Here is a 20,134-nt window from a genome sequence, read left to right as displayed (position 1 = left end):
TCTCTGATGACGCGCTGACTCTACGCATTGGGTGATACGGTTTATGATTGTAATCCTAAAAAGGAGAACTATCAGAGTATCCAATACCTACATTTAATTAGCACATTAAGGCTGGGTTGCACCATCTTATTTTAACTTTGACAAACGTCAAATATCTGTCAAACTCCATACAAAAAGCACCGGTTATCGTCATAGTTATCGTTAAAGTTAGGTGGTGCAACTCAGCCTAAATTATTTTAAAAAATGATGACAACGGTAAATACTCATATTGCGATAACCGATAACCTTTTTTTTATTACAATAAAATATGCAAAATAATCCTAAATGTGTATGAACACAGGTAGCCGCCGAAATAGCTTTCGTTTTACGAGCATATTATGAATACGGAAATGATAAAAACACTCGGATAACATAGCAAAAACGACCTTGTTTTTGGAGAGTGGAATGTCTGCATTTTTCAAATTGGAATCAAGTGTAGGTATTTAATATTATTTTTATAAAATATAAGGATTTATTTACAATTATTCACGCGGATATAATTAACTTTTGAACTTTTTTAAATACATGTTTTTGGATTAGATGTTAAGGAAAAGTAACCAGAAAATTATTATTTACTTTGTAGAGGTTCACTTTAACAAACAGAAAATACACAAATTTTTGCACCTTATTTAGTCATGACATACAATACACATAGCGCACAAGTCAAAGTAGTAAATTAACAAGTCAATAACATTGTACAGCCGCGGGCACCCAGGAAGCCAAGCGCACGTTACACTGCGCGCTAGTATCAGGCGTGAAATGCTATTTTAATTAAGTACCTACTTTAGATTATTTTTTTCTTTTTAGTGCATTTATATAAAAACTTATAAGTTCAGGAACAGATAGCTTATAGACAATTACCGCATGGAAAAGTTTATTATTTACTAATATCTACTCATAATCTATCACTGTAAGAGTTAAAAAATTGTATTCGGGTCATTCCACAAAAATATGTCAACTCTTAGTCCGCGCCACATTTCACATGGAATATTTGTTAATATTTTATTCCAAAATTGTTAAATAACAGCTCGCAATGTGTTTTATTCATCACCCATTTATATTTTTTTAAACTATTTTTAAAACATCTTAAATTCCTTTTAAATAACCCATAACGTCATTCCCTAGTCATGTCCGTACTCCAAAAGTTTGTGTTTTGGAACCCATATTTATAGAAACATCAACTTGATCCTTTGTTTTAATTAACAAATAATCTATTTAAACGTATATTACACCAAATCCTATTAATATTTTGCGGTTTCAATAAACAATAATTTGATTTTCTTAAGTTGAAAAAGAGTCCACAGCTTTTAACGTCATTCCCTCGCCACGCACTGATTTTATAATTTTGCGCTTTAATAAGTATTTAGAGTGAATGACATTTAGTTGAGTTTAAAGTACGATACGAAGTTATCTTTAGACCATACGGACTTTGCGGCTACCGTTCTTTGAATTAGTGCAAACGTGCCAATTGTTGCGGAAACATGGTGTTGATCCAGTCGCTTCGTCAGTCCCTAGTTGAGTAGCTTTATTGATTACAATAGGAAATTGTATATAATTTAATAGTATTTACGTGTAGTTTTTTGGCTTTTTTCGGCACATCGTTTTAAGCATCTTATAATATAAAATTAATCTGCATTTGTGTTAAGTTTTACTCCAAATCGTCAGTCCCTAGACCGTCAGGCCCTAGCTTTTAATGGCGCTAGGGACTAAGTTACTAGTTATGGAATGACGTTTTTTATAAAGTGAAAATTACAAAACAACTACAGTAAGTATATTAACTTATCTATAAATGTTATGGTTATAAATTTTATACTTTATAAAAAGTCATTTGAGTAATGTAGTATGAAAAAATTTAAAGTTATAATTTCTCCTAAAATAAAGCATAAAGTGACTGGCCCTTTTAGACATAACATAATTAATATATAAACTATTATTTACACTAATAAAGTATTCAAAAGCACCTTAAAAAAGTTTAGGACAAAATGATGTCGAAAATATACACATTTTCATGGAATGACCCATTCAGTGTTTTAGTTTTAGCACCTTAAGCTTAGTATGTGAGCTTTTTTCTTTGCGCAAAAACTACTTGATTGATTTATAATAAACCAGTAGTGCTAATGTTTCTCAATAAACACTAAGTTATATGAATTCTAGACGTCTCAGTGGTGCGATGTACATTCTATAAATCACTGTTATTTTGGTAGGTAATTTAACGAAAACTACTTTCAAAAGTATTTGATAATTGCTTAGTTATTTTTTTGTAATTAAAATCATCGTCAAGCCAATTTACAACTAACATTGGAACACTTTCTAGTGTGTTAATAAAATAAGAAGATGGCCAATAAAGTAACTTGTATGACAACTATGTTTTTTGGTGTTTGAAGTATAAAACAATTAAATAGTTTCTACACTGTAGTTAGGTATATTAAATGTAAGATATATTAAAGCTACAAGGAAAAGTAAATACTACTGTTTAATAGCAAGTAACATAACTTATTACGGTTTCTGCTAAATCGTTTTAGATATCTCCTTCGTACTGGACTAGTATTATATTATCTGTGGTACTGGTTACATTGTTTGGCGACTTGGGCACATATTTTGAAATATGCCTGCAATATATCGGAGATGCTATCGCAACATCTCCAGCAATAAAGCGTATAACTGATCTGCGCTTACGCATGTAATGATAAATATTAAGCTGTTACATCTGTTTAATTAGTACGGCCTCTGAACGGAATCTAAATTATAATTACTTTGGATTAAATTAGCACGAATCTGATAAGGTTAGTTGGGTAAATTCAAATGGTTAAGTATGCAGAAGATAACTGTGAACATTACATTTGAAATAGTTTCATAATTCTGTTAATATAAAAAATGTTTCATCATCTTTGATTAATAAATACTCGTAAATGGCAATTCTATCGCCAGTTTCTCAAGGTAATTTAAAATAAACATTATATGGAAGTAATATGTGATACACAGCGGTGGTACCACAGTGTAAACAGATAAAATGTGATAGTATTATGTTTAGTACTCTGTAATGTAGGTAGTACTCGTAATATTAGCAAACTTAACCTCTTTTAACGCCGTAAACTGGTGTAGATGGCTTCAGTAATAACTCGCGAGTCGTGATCTCACTTGCATCAATTTATTTCGCCATTATTAGTTGGTACTTATTTACAGATATTATCTCGTCCATCGGCCGCTAGGATTTCGCAATGCAGTTTACATCGTTTGCATAGTCTGTGGTGTTGACGTGGAGATTCGTAACTCGCTACATTGAATTGGTTACAAATTATCTATTGATATAACTTCGAAGTGCAGGCTGGTATATGATAATTTATACTAGCTATCAGTTTTTCTGTCATCAGTTAGTATATCAATGCAAGCGTGCTCTACGATCTCAAAGGAGTTGATTATGTCCTACATGGTTTCAATTCTAATAAGTAGCCTTTATCCAAATGTAGAGTTAAGATTTGAAATGAAACGACACAATAATGTATTTTATGCACTCACTTTAAAATATGCTCGTAGACAATGGAATTTTAATCACGAAGTCGAATCTAATGTTCATAGGCTAAAGTATAACAAAAACGTCGGCAAATAAAACAGCTTTAAGCTCAGTCTATTAGTAGCATTTATAATTTTCAATTGCCAATACTGAATTGCAATTTTAAGGCAATCTACAAATGAATTTAAAACAGGTGAATTAATAATCATGATATTTAATTTAACAAGGTAAACCAGATACAACAATGATTAATTATATTTTGTTACAAATCGAATGAGTTTAGGAAATGATTACTTATGTATGTATGCATCTTCAATATATTTAAAGTATTTGAAAAAGGGATTTGTAAAGATTTGTTTAGTTTTTAATTGGATTTGAAAATGTATTTCGTATCTTGTTTTAAATAAGACTTTCATAATACCTAGTTTAAATTGATAAAAATATTACAGTAGTGTAATAATAACAAATAAAAATGCGTTAAATGCAAGTTTTAAGCAACCTGTGAATTGTTTATTAAGTTTCCTTTATACTTAGTCACATGAGCTTTAGAAAAAAGGCAAGAGTTTGTTGAAGCCTTTGATTATTGTGTGTATGTGCCATTTAGGTATTGTGGACTATAGGAATTTACTATCAATTGGATGAACCAGTTTATCTGGCTAGAATTTAAAATATAGGCACAGAACTGTCTCCGGGTAAAAACTCCCACAATCTGTTTTTTTTTCAGACCGCGTGTGAGTTATTTTTATTGAATTATCCGCTGTAATCAATGATTTATTATGGTCAGGTTTTAACTTGCCAAATTAATGAAACTTTTCGTGAACACTAACCACGTTTTTATTTGCCTGTAATATTTATAAACTAAAGAATATTACACAACGATTTATAACTCATAGCATTTATCATAAGATTGATTGGACTTGTGTTAAGCAATGTCACTTTAATTTTTCATAGCTCATAAATATCAATTTTGTTTTTTATATAAATCACACATACGTGTAATATTGTCAAAATAACATATAAAATTAGTTGATATTTTAGCTAGATTCATATTTTGATGTGAACAAATAACGACATTCAACGTGAGCCATTTAGTTAGCCACGAAGCTAATACACGCCACCGTTCAGCGAATATCTTCCATTTGAGGTAATTTATTGGATGTCGTCGCAGCATCTGAGCCACTACGTTCTCGAGAGCATGCGATCGGTTTACGTCAGGACGACGCACGCAAACGACAATTTCCGATTTGTATCCGAAGGCTGCACATTTGCAGCTCAAATAGCTTGTGTAGATTCGCTCCGGCATTTACCAGTGGGCCTGGGATGATCCAGATTCACGTCCTTTCACCGCGCAGCCTTGAGCGCCGGAGCCTCGTCCAGGACTGACCATTACCGACACACCGTTGTTAATGTCCTATCGATTAACATAGATCCGTACTAAGAGATTTACTGCGCGCGGACCACCAGCGCTTTAGAAACTGCACGAATACCTAAGGCCTATTGTGTTACGTTCGCTCGCCATTTACAATCTGCACTGTTTCTATACGACGTTGAGATAAATGACAATATTGGAGACAACATTCAACATTAACGAATGCCTACATTTGTATCAAGGTTTATTGGTATCAAAGTCTCAACATTTGGTTTAAGAAATATAGGCACCTAAATCTAACGATAGCATTTTAAGTAGGTGAGGAAGAATGTGGGATCATTATCCGTTGAATTACATATAATTTAATGGATGATTTTGCAAATAACTAGCGACTTAATAAAAAAATCTAGATATAATTATAGAGTTGGTCCGAAACTTACCATTAGCGGTACACTCTAATATCCGGCACCAATATACATAGATGTACATGTGTAAAATTAACAATGTACAGGGTACAATAATCACGTGTTAAAGTTACTCACGACGGAACCGCCCGACCGCCGGACATGAGCGAGCCGGTGCCAATTAACAAGAAATAACGACGACGCCAAATCTGGCAAACGTGTGACGCTCGTTTGCAATTTAAATCGATAAACGTAATGGTTATTTTTATCGATAATGGCGTTTTTAATCGATCCGCTTCTTTATCGAATTTGTGTGCCCGAAGACTCATAGAATAGACATCAATTACACCGTATCTACAAATGAAATTCGGGCTAAACGAAGATATAAATTGCACGTCATAAATTGGCTGATGCGTGTTGAATACTACGTGCCATCTAAATATAGATTTTATTGTCGATGAAGCTGAATTCAAACGAAAAACGCTTTCAATACTTTGAAATAAATCGCCAAGACGCTCGATAGTTACTAAGTTAGTGTAGACTTGTTTAATTTATTTAAATAAATCTACCTTTCTCTGTTAATTCGGGCTAATGGACGTGTGTCGAATTGCTTAAAGGCTTAAAAGGTAGACCAATCGGAAGTTCCCGAAAATCTCCATGAAATTTTTATTTCATAAGATTCTGAAAGAGTTTTAATGTCCAGCTAACCAAATTAAATATGCACTTTTTAAAATGGTCTTGATATATTTAATATCAGCAAGTTTTTCTGTAGTTGCTCATCACAAAGACATAAAATTGGCATGACAATTGTTCTTCAGCACTCTACAGAGTCAGTTTCGTAATGAATATGGCCAAATTATAATTCCTGAGAGAAGGCAAGTAAGTACACTTTGTGAAACCGGAATACTGAGTTTTAATTGAAGGGTTCATGCAGTACGACTGTTTATCAAGGTAATTGCCGCAAGTTTTAAGTGAAAACATAATTTTATTTAATAACTTTCCTTTAAATTGCTCCAGTTATTGACATTTACTTCGCAAGCACGTACACTCGGATACGTATTCCCTTTACAACAATGTACCGAATCGATACATTTTCAGGTTAGCGCAATTATGCGAATAAGTTTTTCGTCCCACCATTTCGATTCGCGGTCAGCAATCAAGACTGTTTAATGTCATGGTAGATAAAAGTTTTAAATTCAATGGTTATTTTGCATTAGGTATACCTAGTTGTGTAAATAAAAAATATTTTGTATTTTGTAAATTCATCTCTTCTATCTTGTGTCAAGTAGATAACTATGTCGTAGTTTATCGTAGTATCGTGTATCGCTCGTAGTTACTACGAGTACTACACGATACTTTTTTTAAACTTTAATTTATTAAATAATAGGGATATTTTATGTATAATTTAATTTCCATTGTACAGTTGTTGCTGTTAAAATGAATGTTTACGAATAATTGAAATAATCTTGACTTTTCTACTAAAGTGAACGACTTCATGTACAGCCGCTGTATATAGGATCTCTATTAATTACATCCTGTATTCTTGTAATATTATCGGTGAAACTATGAACAAAATAATCAGTTTAATCATATGAGTTCTCTTCAAAATCATAGTTATTCCGTAAACAAGGATATTGACGGCACGGTCTGCCTTGAAGGCAATATCCTGCATACTAATATGGCAGGCCGTTTAATGGAAATGGAGCATTTTAGTGGTTAAACATTCAATAAAATATGACACAACTTAATTTTAAATTAATTTAGCAAAAAATACTAATGGTGACGCATATTTAACGTTTTATTTTTTCTGTATGTACGATTATTATTTTTAATATTTTTATTTATTTATCAATTTGATATGATAAGATGTAAATCTTACACACAATTTATTGTGTTCTTATAATTTAGATAGCAAGGGCATTTTTTTACATTTGCTTCACGAGACAAGTAGATATTTTGCAATATTTTTCGCTACTATATTTTGTAGTCGACTAATTTCGGTAATTAGCATTTTCGGGCTAATCTCAAAAATTAAAAACAGTAAAACTCGTGCGAAGCGGGGTCGGATTGCTAATCAAGTATGTATTTTGTGTTATGTAAGTCCTCAACATAGAAACCCCGGTAATTAATCTAACTTAGCACTAATATCTTTTTTGGTATCTCGATTAGCTTAAATATCATATTTGTAAGTCATTAACATACTTAAATGGAACAAGACGTGCCTTAAATTCATCCTTAGAATATAAAGTGCTGTTTTATTTATTGATTTAAATGTACAACTTGAAGATCGACTAAAAATTGCCTACATATTTTTTCTGAACTGGTTATGTAAACATTGGCTAAGAATACTTAGTGATCTTAGTTAGTCACTAATTTTAATTTATAATTTCGACACGACCAATGGTATAGCGATAGCATTATCTCATACCTACGAGTAGATCGGTAAGACTAATCCGTTCAAATCTAAATGATTTGATATTATCATAATATTGATATATTGAAATAGGGGTTAACTCGCGAGGCGATCTTACGTGTATTTACAAACTAGTAAACGTTGTTAGGATATATGCGTAATGGCTAATAACATATCGTGGCAATATTTACTGTTATATGTATGTACTCTCACTAAACATACCCGCTTCGTGCCAAATTGCAAGCGCGTCTTTACGCCTCCCATGACTTATAGGCCTAGGCATTGCGTTCAGCTGATAGATTTCAAAAGTTATTACCTGAAAAAAAAAACAAAAATATTATAAATAAAGCACTTTAAAATAATTGTGTGATGCTGTCAGAATCATAGTTTGAATTTCTAATTGGCCCCTAGGCCAGTAAGCAAATCATGAATGAATAATTAATATACATAAATCACTATCCCGATTCTAAAAGTTAATTTTCAGTGTCAACGCCGTTTTAAATGGGATTGTTAAAACAGATTTTACATTTAAAATTTCGGATTTCGAATAAATCTATACTTTTCGCAATCCTATCAGTCGGTAGGTTCCTTATGAATGAACAAAATAAAATCTTATTTAATGCTTAGTTATGTAAGGTTTCTAATGTCTTTTATAACATGCCTATTTCATCCATATTCATTTAAGCATTAGCGATGTAGATACGAGTATTACAATGTAAAGCTCCGAGAAAGACTTCCTACAATTCCGAGTGAATATGACAGTATAATTTTCCGGAATGGCCGTCTCCTAAGCTATAATGTATGCGCGCGATTGACACCTGCAACCCGAGTGCGTCGCAAACGCAGCGATTCGCACGCCGCGCTCTCGCATTGGTTGTTACACTGATGCGCACTTGTGATAAATTAGATACGGTACACACGAGAACCAATCTCGAACCTCCGCAATCAGCTTTGCGAAACGCGCCTCGTTTTCCCGTAAATCGTTAGTGGATTAGATGTCTGCCAAATGTACGTAATACTTATAAACCTAATCCCCAGTACACCTTATCACGACGAGCTTAAAGATCAGAATGGAACGAAGTCATCGCAACGTTAAACATCGTAGCTCTTCGGACGACTAATGTGAAACTTTATAATCTGCCTAGCTTTGGCAGTTATATGAGTTTATGAGACGTAATAAAATGCAGTGGTTAGTGTATTAGTTTCGTTCGCGGTATCTATAAGCTTGTTTGTTCCGTGTTAGAGAGCAACAATTAGTCGATTTCTACAGTACATTTAGTTGTGCAAACGTATAGAGTTATTGTACGAATGAAAGTGGATGTTGAGTGTTTTTCCATGGAAACGTTTAATTGCTGTGAAGTCGAATCAAATGTTCGTTATAAGATTTCAAAAAGACACCCGCTTTGCCAGTGTTCGCTTTTCTTGTAAGTTCATAGATAGCCCGACCGAGTCCCACTATTGTTACGTTCTTGTAAAAATAAACAAAGAACTAGAAGGTTCGGCGTCCCTCAGTGAATAACAAATTGCTTCTACTTTCCAAAGTGCTTTCGCATCGAAAAAACATTAAAAAATGTTCGGTAGCCGTCCATTACGAAAATAAACTAGAGTGAACAATCAGTTTCACTTATGATTAATTTGCTACAACAATGATAAAGATTGAACGTCGCTTGAGCAGGCTGCTCTCGTTTTTTGTGATGTCGATATGGAGTTTAACTTTTTTTGTGGACAACGCACTATCTGATTTCCATCTATTACAATACAATGTATCAAGCAGCCGATGTGTAAGCAAATGTCAGGAAATAGGCTAATGCAGTCACGACTCACGAACCTCTTCGGCCATTATCGCAAATGTTGTATGATACTTAAATCTGAATTGGCTCTCTACCTATAATAATATTAACTTATAACAAAGCTTGGTACTTTTTTCAGAAAAACCATGATTGATGGGTTTATTCTCCGTATCTCCTCTTCTAATGGTGTTCGATCTTCATGGAAAATAAATTCATTGTTTTAAATTCTGCAAAACTATTTTTAAGACAGATTCCTTTCAGAATATTTTTCTAGTAAAAGTAAAAGAATCGGCATTCATAATGAAAAACAATATCTCTAATAATTCAGAATAGCAATTTGTTAAGATGAAACTTTCTTCCCAAAGTGTTTCTCAGGCGGTCACAAAAACGGTTATTCAGTATACACGTAGTCCAATAGAATTGGATAGTACAAGTGCGATTGTAGCACGCATATAATTTGATGGATGACCGCTTGAGTGGAAAATCAATCTCACTTGTTAAAAACGCTGTAATTGTGTGAAATAAAAAGGTAACGGTTAAGGTCAAAGGCAGTCGAGAGAAGCACTCGCGCTCTACTTCAAGTGCTTGATTCAGAAACTCGAGCATTTTGCACTTTGACGGAAGAAAGAAATTATTGAATAATTAGATTTGCAATGTGGGAATTGTATTATGTTTTTTTTTATATGAATGAAGAAACTTTAACAAAATAGGTTTACTTATTTTGAGGTTTATTTACAAAACCGGTGTTGTATAATCGTCATTGTTTACCTAAATCAATACCGATCAGATAACGTAGTGTGCGTAACAAACAATTACAGCGCGCAAAAACTACAGACCACAAAAGAAATGGTTTGCAAACGATTAAATAGATAGCAAAAAACGTAGGTACGTAGGTATCTGGCGATAAAAACATAAACAGGATTTGTAGTGAAATCCGCGTCGTGATTAATGCGGAAAACAGCAGTGACATGGACCTCTGTCAAGTTCACGCGGCAAAAAATATCGCTCAGATCGATCCACGTGCAAACCAATTAACGTGTGGCGTGAAAACAGACAATGCACCAACATCGCAGCCAGCAAAGCACCTTGAGTTATAAATGATTTTGTTAAATGAATTAATTGTGATTTAATAAACAGATACTTAATTTTTCTAAAATAGATACTGCGTTTAAGGAAGTTAATGCTTTTGAAGCTACAATATAAAACTAAAAACCTAAGTATAATACTTATAGAGTATTAAAAGAGATTAACATGAAGACTTCAGACGATCCGTTTCTCAGTAATCTAAAAATAAATTGAAATCTGATACACCATTAATCACTCATTTTAACCTGTAATCACGTACAATCAATCATAGATTTAGTCAATCGATAAAAATGCCGAGAAAAAATCTTACATAAAATTGGTTTGAAACTTGTTCGCAACAGTGATGGCTGAAAGTATTCTGTTTTATCATTGTAAACAAAAGCACGTGTTATACGGTTTATAGTACATAACAATAAATTAATAACCTTCACGCTTATGTATATTTTGGTTCAATTTATAATTTAAAAATACCACAAAGTTATTTCAATGTAACTGTAGATAATAATAAAGATTTCAATCGGAATGAGGAAGTAGAATTAGTGCACTGAGTCGTCATTAAATTGTTCCTGATTTACATTAGGCATACCAAGATAATATGAGTAAAGTAGTAATTAAACAAAAGCTTTGTAATATTATTGAATTGTACATGAATAATACATCCTATTTTTTGATAAAAGATTTAATTTATATTTTTATTATTAGTTTATATAATATGTATATTACAATAAAGCGTTTTCAGCAAAATAATGTATAAAAGAAACTTTAAAACATTTAAATGTTCGCATGCTAACGCGTTGATGTCTTTTGTACCGGATTAGCAATGCTGATGCTATTTACTTATGCACTGTACGTACAGTCAGTACAGTATAGTAGAGACTTCTTGTTTACATTCGAGGTAAAACTTATTTATTCAACGTTTGAAAACAAAAATCTATTAGCACATTATTTTTTAGAAATTATAATAATATAGGTACTCTCACCTAGTCGTCCTATTAATTTCTATCTAAGTTGTTTGATCGTTAAGTTTTTATGATAATACCTGGAGACACGCATGAGCCTGAAGGTAGTTCCGTGTCAGCTACGTCCGGCAAACCTTCGACATTTCCGAACACAGTTGAATCACCCGCGCAGCCTGCGCGGGGCCCGCGGAGGCTGCGCCGGCACCGTGCGAACACGCCACGAGGTCGGCATCTTTTTACTCGCATTACCTCCTGACATTCGAACTTAATGGAGCTGCCTTATTGAAATTTAAACAGAACGACTACCGACGTAATGCAACAAAATTGGGTTATCGTAACAAGAAAACGGTCCTCGAGTGGCCATCTTTAAAGCTCTCCGCGGCCCAATAAGAATCCAAAACATTTAGCGTAGGTCGTGAATTTCGGAACGCTAGCCGTCTCTTTCTGACGCTCCCGCGCTGCGCCCGCGAGCAAAGAATAGATATACGAACGCAGTCCTATCGACAAATAGTCATTGTTCTTGGCCGTAATGGAACAAAATAAAGACAGAGCAGCGGTATTCGTGACTGTGAGACGAAACTACTGCACTTCAGGTGATAGAGCGAGATGAAATATAAGGTTTTTAGGGTCGATGGCCGGGCGAAGGAACTTAAAATTGGATTTTCTGAAGAATTATGCTTCATTTAGGACACGTCGATCATGATCTCATAGGTCGAGAGTCTAGCTGTTTAATCATGCAAACAAAGTCGCTCGGCATTTTCGTTTTCAAATAAAACTTGGTAACCTTTGACATTTGTAGGACACAAATTAACTTCTCGTTGTTATCTTATAATAATTGCCCGCCTGATAGATAACGTGAAGTAAGGTGTATAATTTTAGTTGTTAGAATTTAAATGATTTTGAATACAATTCAAGGAATTTCCTTGTACACTTAATTTATCTCGGTGATTGTTCTAATCGATTTGAATATTCTCGTGTATTTTAACTAATTTGTACCAGCTAGAGCCACCAATGATTTTGATTTGCAGCGAATGTTCCACTCATGCGTACGGTAATGAGTCAATTGGCAACATTAATGAGCATGCAACACTTATTATGCTAATAACTCGGAATAATGTTAACGCCGACAGTTTGTACACATAAATTGGAATTATCAATTAAAATTTCCTGAATACAAGTTAAAATTAAATGTTAAATTTAAAATTCTTTTTTTAGTTTCTAAATATCCTCAATAAATACAGCAAGAGGTGAAGGCGTAAAGCATTTCCCATTCTCATTAATTAGTGATAATGGAAAATCGTCAAAAAAATGTTGTTTAAAGATTGCATCCGTGACGTAAGTGGTGACATAACTGGATAGATTACGGGGTCCAGACAGTGTGCAGCCAGACACCAGGGATGTTATGGATATCCGTAACCGTAACCGAAACTATCGGATATCCGAAATAAAAAAATATCCGTAACCGAAACCGAAACCGATTCAAAAGTTTCGGATAGTTTCGGATAAAGGTGGAATCGAAATCTTAATATTTTCAATATTAGTTACTTGTCTGGCACCATTCTGATAACCCGCCTGTTTTACCTTTATCATAAGTACCGTCATAGTACATAAAGTGGCTATGGGTCGCGCAGCATCTTGCTATTTGAATTTTACTTTAATAAAATTCTAATATCCGTAACCTAAATTATTTTATTTTTATTTATTTTATTTATCTTTATTAAAGAAACATACAGCCTTATTTGACACATGCAGCTTAAAATTAAGTGGGTTATACATTGGCCTTTAAAGTTTCTAAAGCTAGGTTGTACAGTCAAAGTTGAAAAGGAGACAGATGTGTATAATAGTGTTAATATTTTCTTTTGCATGCATAATCTATGCATGCAAAAGAAAATATTAACATTAAAACATTATAAAAAATTAACATGGATACACTAAAAATCAAGTAGATTGAAGGAGACGGCGAAACTTCACAATGCGTTCATGAAAGATGTCTAAATGACAAAATGCTGTATTATATTTGTTAGTGGCTCTAATGATGAAACTATTTTTACGATAATTTGATCTACAAATGGGTATACTAAAAGTGTTTCTGTGTCTGACTCGAGGTTTAATACATTTAAAGGCTAATTTACTTAATAAATAAGGACTATCAACCACATTATTTATGATCTTATATAAAAATCTTATCCAAAACATTCGGATAATCCGAAATGATTTTCTATCCGTAACCGTAACCGAAACCGGTATAATATTTTTCTAATGCCCGTTTTCACCACCAATCCCTAATTTTTAAGTGACCCCTATGGTAAAACATCAGGCATTTGTTTTCATAGGGATTACTAAAATTAGGGATTGATGGTGAAAACGGGCATAGTATCCGTAACCGTATCCATAACCGAAAGTTCGTATCCATAACCCATAACATCCCTGCCAGACAGCTAGCTAAGCGGGGTGAGTTTCCCGAAGGCAGTACAGCGGGGACGCGGGGCACCGTTACGCCGGCGTCCTTGGCTGAGTTCTTTCTTGCGCGCAGGTCGGCCGAACTTGTTCCGCGCCGCTGCCTCCTGCGCACGTGTGCGTGCTACGTTAGTGTGAGTGCGCCCGAGTGCCCCGCCATGTGTGCCTGCATTGAATTAGTCCTAACGGATATTACGGAATTGTTAGATAAATGCCTCAAATTCAAACTACCGAGAAATTCTTACAAGCAATGGCATTCGAAAAATATGAACATAAAAATATTAGTACACTATTAATTATTATGCCATGGACTAACCTTTTGCTTTGCTTGTGTTGATCAAGGTTTTTCACTGAAAGACAGATAAGTTTGCGTTGCATCTTTCAGGAAGTGTATATGTATGTTTATTTTATTATTGTAAAACATTCGATGTCCCAAAGAAACTATAAATCTCGTATCCACGTGAATTACGGTATTTTAATTGATTCTGTTAACCTTTTCAAATGTATGAGTTTTATTTATTTATGAGTGCTATTTTGTATTATTTTATACCGTATTATAATAATTTTGACAGACTGGTAGAAGACAATGGCAGCGACTAGTTTTATCCGGCGTCAGACCACTTTTTTTTATCTATCATCAAATATTTCATAGGCCATAAATCTCATTCATTAATCATGCATGAGCGAAGAGCTTATTTAAATGAATCTTAATTAAGCAAAGACTATGGACATTTAGGAGTGGTAGTTGAGTAAACTCGTGTGGCGTGTCAAGTCCTTGGGCGTGACCTTGTATTGAAGTCAGGTGTCACCATCTTCATAGCACATATTGTTTCAAACATAAATTGTGTCTAAACTAGCCCTCAATAGTGCGATAGATACATCTATACTAATATTATAAAGCTGAAGAGTTTGTTTGTTTGTTTGTTTACTTGAACGCGCTAATCTCCGGAACTACTGGTCCGATTTGAAAAATTCTTTCAGTGTTAGATAGCCCATTTATTGAGGAACGAATATACAACATCACGCTACGATCAATAGGAGCAGAGCAATCATGAAAAATGTTGCGAAAACGGGTTTTCACGCGTACGACGTCGCGGGCACAGCTAGTAGAATGATAAAACCGAACATGCATCAGAAGATTATATGTGTATTGTAATGATAAACATCATATACAGATGCTTAGTAATAACAATAAACATAATTAGCTTTGCTTTTATTAAAACAATACAAAATTAACCTTTGCGGTCCAGGTCTCCCAGGAAATGACATGCCCAAACGTGACCCACGGCCAATTCGAGTGTTCCAATGAAATAGATTAGTATCGGCTTTTATCACGTCAGTAATGACATTTATCTATAAATTGCATTGTGGCTTACGCAACGTAAGTTGTTAACAATAACGTTAGGTTACGTGTTCTGTTCGTACAGTCGGTGAGATATAGACTGTAAATAATTCAATAAGTTTAACTTGACTGAAAGGTTTTGTAATACAATTGAATAATGCTTCTCTTGGAGAGTACTTAACATTTATAATCGCCGTCAATTATGTTGTAAATGTAATATAATTAAAAGAAATATGTAATGATGGTATTATTAATACAATTACAATGAAAAAGCACAATATAATCAGTTCACGTGACTTGATTTTATACTCGTAAGATGCGACTTAATTATATGAAACTTTCACTTGTATTATGTAAAAAAAAGCTCTTTGAAGCTCGTTTCATCGTAAATTAATCTAAGTAATTTTTTAATACGTAAAATAATAATGCTAATATCATAAAGATGTGTTTCAAATATTGTAGAGCAGTGTACCGATCGTGTCGAAACAAACAAAGGTCGGCAATCACAAATAGATTCAGCATCGACCCGTCGCATAACACTTAAAACAATTACGACCGATTTAATTACTTGTTGTTCTTATTGCTGGTATTTTGCGCGGAAAGCTTTTAGTGCGATGCGGCTAACGCGAGCACTTATGTTGGGCAAGAGGCAAGGACGCTTGCGGCAACTTCTCGCGCGGGCCTCAGGCTCGGTTATTGCCGTTTTAATTTTAACCAATTAATTAACAAAATTGTTGGATATTTTCGTGTTGTTGAGAGCTCGTGATTTCGAAATTGGTGCGATCTTAAAATGTTTTTTATTAAATTAAGGTTTATTTCAGGATACCGTTCCATAGCATGAAACATTATTCAATTTTTATATCTGAAAACTAAATTATTGAATTCCACTAGTCATAAGTAAAAAACTCTTGTAAAAAAACAATAATTTTTATTTCATTGGGCGTCGTTAATGAGTTACTTGTTTATGTTTTATAACGATTTTGGATGTAACAGTTAGTAACAACAGAAGCAGATCAATTTATTGATCGATATTAAATAATAATTTGAAGATTTTAAAAGTTTACTAGGTGCACTAAAAGTTCAGGAAGTACCAAAAGAAAAGATTTGAATTCTTTTGAAATCAGCGCAATAATAAATCAACCAAATGCGTCATCATATCGTTCTACAAATACAAAACGCTACATTATGTTTATTACATTATAAATTCTATCAATTATAAAATGGAAATTATCACAATAACGACATTTCACTGTGCATTTATATTTACATAAATGCATTAATGTTCACGCTGTCATGAATTCATAGGTGTGTCGAGATAGAGCGATACTGCAAAACATATAGCCGTGCAAAAACTAAAGAAAGTGCCGGCTGAAGCACTTTATTACGTAAATTTCGTCTGCTATTTTTAAATAATGCCCAGACGTTTCCTATTTTACCATATTATTAACTTACTTTCATTGTGTATGATTAATACAACAAATCGGCTTCAAAGAAGCGTGGGTTCTTCGAAACTGACAGTCAGTCGTGTGTACAAAGTACAAACAGGTATTCATTAATTCAACCTGCTGTTTTATTAGTGGTTGAAAATCGGAATTATCATTACATTTTGGTGTTGATTAACCTTTTCATTGGGCTATCATGAATTTGCTCATTCATAGACGTAAATGGAAAGAATTTACGACCAAAGTTAACAAGTCAATTGATGTTGAATCAAAGATGTTTAAAGTGGATTTTCTTTATAGACTAAGACAGCAATTTACATGTATGAGTGTAATTTACTCTACATAACATTATCGGTAGAGCAATACAGTAAAGAATCCGTAATTTACATCTATGACCTAAATTTCGATAGGTTCTAGAAGAAACTACCAAAACATTTAATAAGGCAATGCTGCCTAAGACATCACGCGGCCGTACCTACGTATCACGAGTTCGAGTGCCATGAATCAGATTAATACACGTACACGCGTGTTAGACGCACACAAGCGCGCGCCGCGTGCGCACACCGCGTGCGTACACGCGGCGGAGTGTGCGCGCACTCACACAACTACAGGGGGGTTCAACGTACCAATCGCCAACTACGCGAGTTCCTTGTTCCACTTTACCACTGACACTATATTATTATCGTTCCATTGGAGTTTCCGACTTGGGCAATGCTTTTTTACAAAAAATAATCCTTATTTTTTACATTAATAGCCACAAAAACTAGTCACGGCTCCGTTCGATTTGAGATTGATGTAAAAGATTTAGAGTTTTTGATACTGTACAATCTTAAATAGAATTTGGCTTTATAATTACCAATTGCCTACTTAAAGCTAAAGAACTCAAAAATAGGTACCTCTAAATTAGGTTTATGATTAATATTATTAGCATACAAGTAAGACTTCTTATATTATAAAATCCTGAAAATCTTACTGCGGAACAAAAGGAACGAAGTAAAATGGAGAAACATAATTCAGTAATTTTTATTCACCCTTATAAACGAAACAAAGCATTTGGCGATTAAAATGTTTCTAAATTAATTCTATATTATTATGATAATTACATGTAAATTAAACTTATTTACGAAATTAATAAAATCATTCAGTAGCTTAACAACAGCACTGCGGAAACCGAAAATGGCGTAATGATAAGTTACTTTAACGTTTCGTAAATACTTAGCTCATGTATCAAGTCTTGCTTAAAGTTAAAAGTAAGTGACACACTAAAATTAAGAACCAGATCAGTAATCTCGCACACAATTGGGTTCAATTCGAGATCGAAATCTTGTCGAGTATTTCATTTTTGTTCCAATAACCTGTTTGGGTTTACTTAACAAATGACGTATGTTATAAAGGAAATCGATAACAAGCGAAATGACAGGTGTCATTGAAATTTTAAATGTAAAATATTAACAAAGACAATGATATTAACTACGACTTGCTATTTATAACACGTAAGTATAACTCTAAAAAGCTATGTAATTTTAAGCTTAAACGCTGCCTGTGATTATGTACCCAACGCATAAATGAGATGTCATTTGTTGGTGGCACTAAACAAGCGTCGTGGAAATAAGCTCGCAAACAACAACTGTTATTAAAATAAAAGTCAGTTAACAAGGCACAAAGGCGTAAATGACGCGTCTAAAGCCAAATGTCAAACCCCAAGATTTATGGTGAGTAAACTTGAATACCACCGGCGAAAACCCTTTATTTTAACCATTATGCTGATGGACATAAGAGCGTACAGGAGGGGCACGGCGCTTGGCCCATACAAAAGACATCAACGCGTGGGTTTCGATTCACTATGAGTAGCTCCCTCCGTATAGGTAAGTAGACTGCTAGGAAATCATTCTATGGTGTGTACGGTGTGTATCAAACTCAAAGTTACGTCAATTCCTTTAATGCGATTAATTTACATAAAAATTTTAATTACCACAGGGAAATAGGTAGAGCATGGTGTGGACAGGTTTTAAGAAACATCTTTGCAGGAAAACTAAATTGTAAATTATGGAAATAAGATTGAGTTGAATCAACTATATTTGAGATCGGTGACACGTGATTTTGACTCGCGAATCATAAATGTGTTTAGATCTCTTCCACAAAACGTGATGATGTTCGTCAAGCTGTGACTAAATAGGCTTCCTTTATTCTTACTGCACTGATCGTTACATCGTTATCCAACATTTGTTATTAGAAAAAAATTACAATAAAACATTCCCAGTCATTGCCGTAAAATTATTCTACCAAGCTTCTTCACTCAGAAACATTTCGTGGTGGGCACATATTTGCTTTGTGACTGAACAAATAATAATATTATTTTCCAATATAATCCAGTCATGGGCGTGCTCATTCAACAGAGCTCCGGCGGCTAACACTCGCACATTACACAAACAGGTTCCGCTGCATGCCACGCCAATAAAAACACCTAACCTAACCAATGTGATTTTGACAAAGTTTTTTTTCTCTTTTTATCAGACGTCTATTTAAAGTTTCAAGCGCATACAGGTTTTGTGTTAGCATAATTAACATTTTTGAAAACCAGTTGACCTCTTTAATGTGGATAGATTAAATGGTTTTTCCTATTGTTCCGTGTATCTTAATGGAAATAAATTATGTTTAGTAAACTGAACATTAGAATTAAATATTTTATATCAAATGTATTAAACTGTGACACACGTGCGTATCATGCTTGAGCAGAAATAAAAAATCCCCTGCACATACATATTAAATTAAGATTAAATGGATTGAGAGCGGTTTGTTGGTCTGTTTTTGAGTCACACGAAGAAAGTGACAAGCATGTGTGAATTAATTCGCTAAATGGCCAACTTATAAAATATCACGCTACACACTTTATTGATTATTTATTCAAAATTAATCGATTCAAAACATATAATTTAATGTGCCATTTTTAATTATATCAAAATAAATGGAAAAGATAATGAAACCTAAAGACCGGGTTGCACAAAAAATCATGAGTAAGAATGTAGGTACTTATTTATGTGATATTTCTCAACACACAGCTTTTTTGTCATTTAGAAAGAAGCATTTCATCTTTCAGGTTCTCGTTTTGTACAAAATTGAATGTATCAGCGGGGTTGCTATTGTAAAGTGACACGGAAAATATTAACAAAATAACAGAACTGCAATTTCGGTATTTGTCGAGTAAAATGGGTGATAACTTCCGTTTTACATGTATTTTACCATTTTTACCAATCGGCTGCGACGTCGATATACCATCAACATTTACTTTGCATCGCATTTATCCAAGGCTCTCTGTAATGAT

The 20,134-nt window shown here is 33.8% G+C and overlaps 1 protein-coding gene across 3 annotated transcripts in view; it reads right to left on the bottom strand.

The window, feature by feature from the left end:
- The window catches only part of LOC114356654 (transcriptional regulator CRZ2), a 55,592-nt gene that overhangs the window by 15,507 nt on the left and 19,951 nt on the right, over positions 1–20,134 (bottom strand). Inside the window, exon 3 of one of the 3 annotated variants that reach the window (XR_003656230.1) lies at positions 7,942–8,052. The exons of the other annotated variants lie outside the window; for them this stretch is intronic. The gene's annotated coding sequence lies outside the window, so the exon portion shown is untranslated. Of the gene's footprint in view, positions 1–7,941; positions 8,053–20,134 lie in introns of those variants that run through there. 3 annotated transcript variants of the gene reach the window in all.

Source organism: Ostrinia furnacalis, unplaced genomic scaffold, assembly GCF_004193835.3.
Source record: "Ostrinia furnacalis isolate ACB-3 unplaced genomic scaffold, ASM419383v2 OfSCF2847, whole genome shotgun sequence".
NCBI lineage: Eukaryota > Metazoa > Arthropoda > Insecta > Lepidoptera > Crambidae > Ostrinia > Ostrinia furnacalis.
This window is presented reverse-complemented; position numbering and strand designations above follow the sequence as displayed.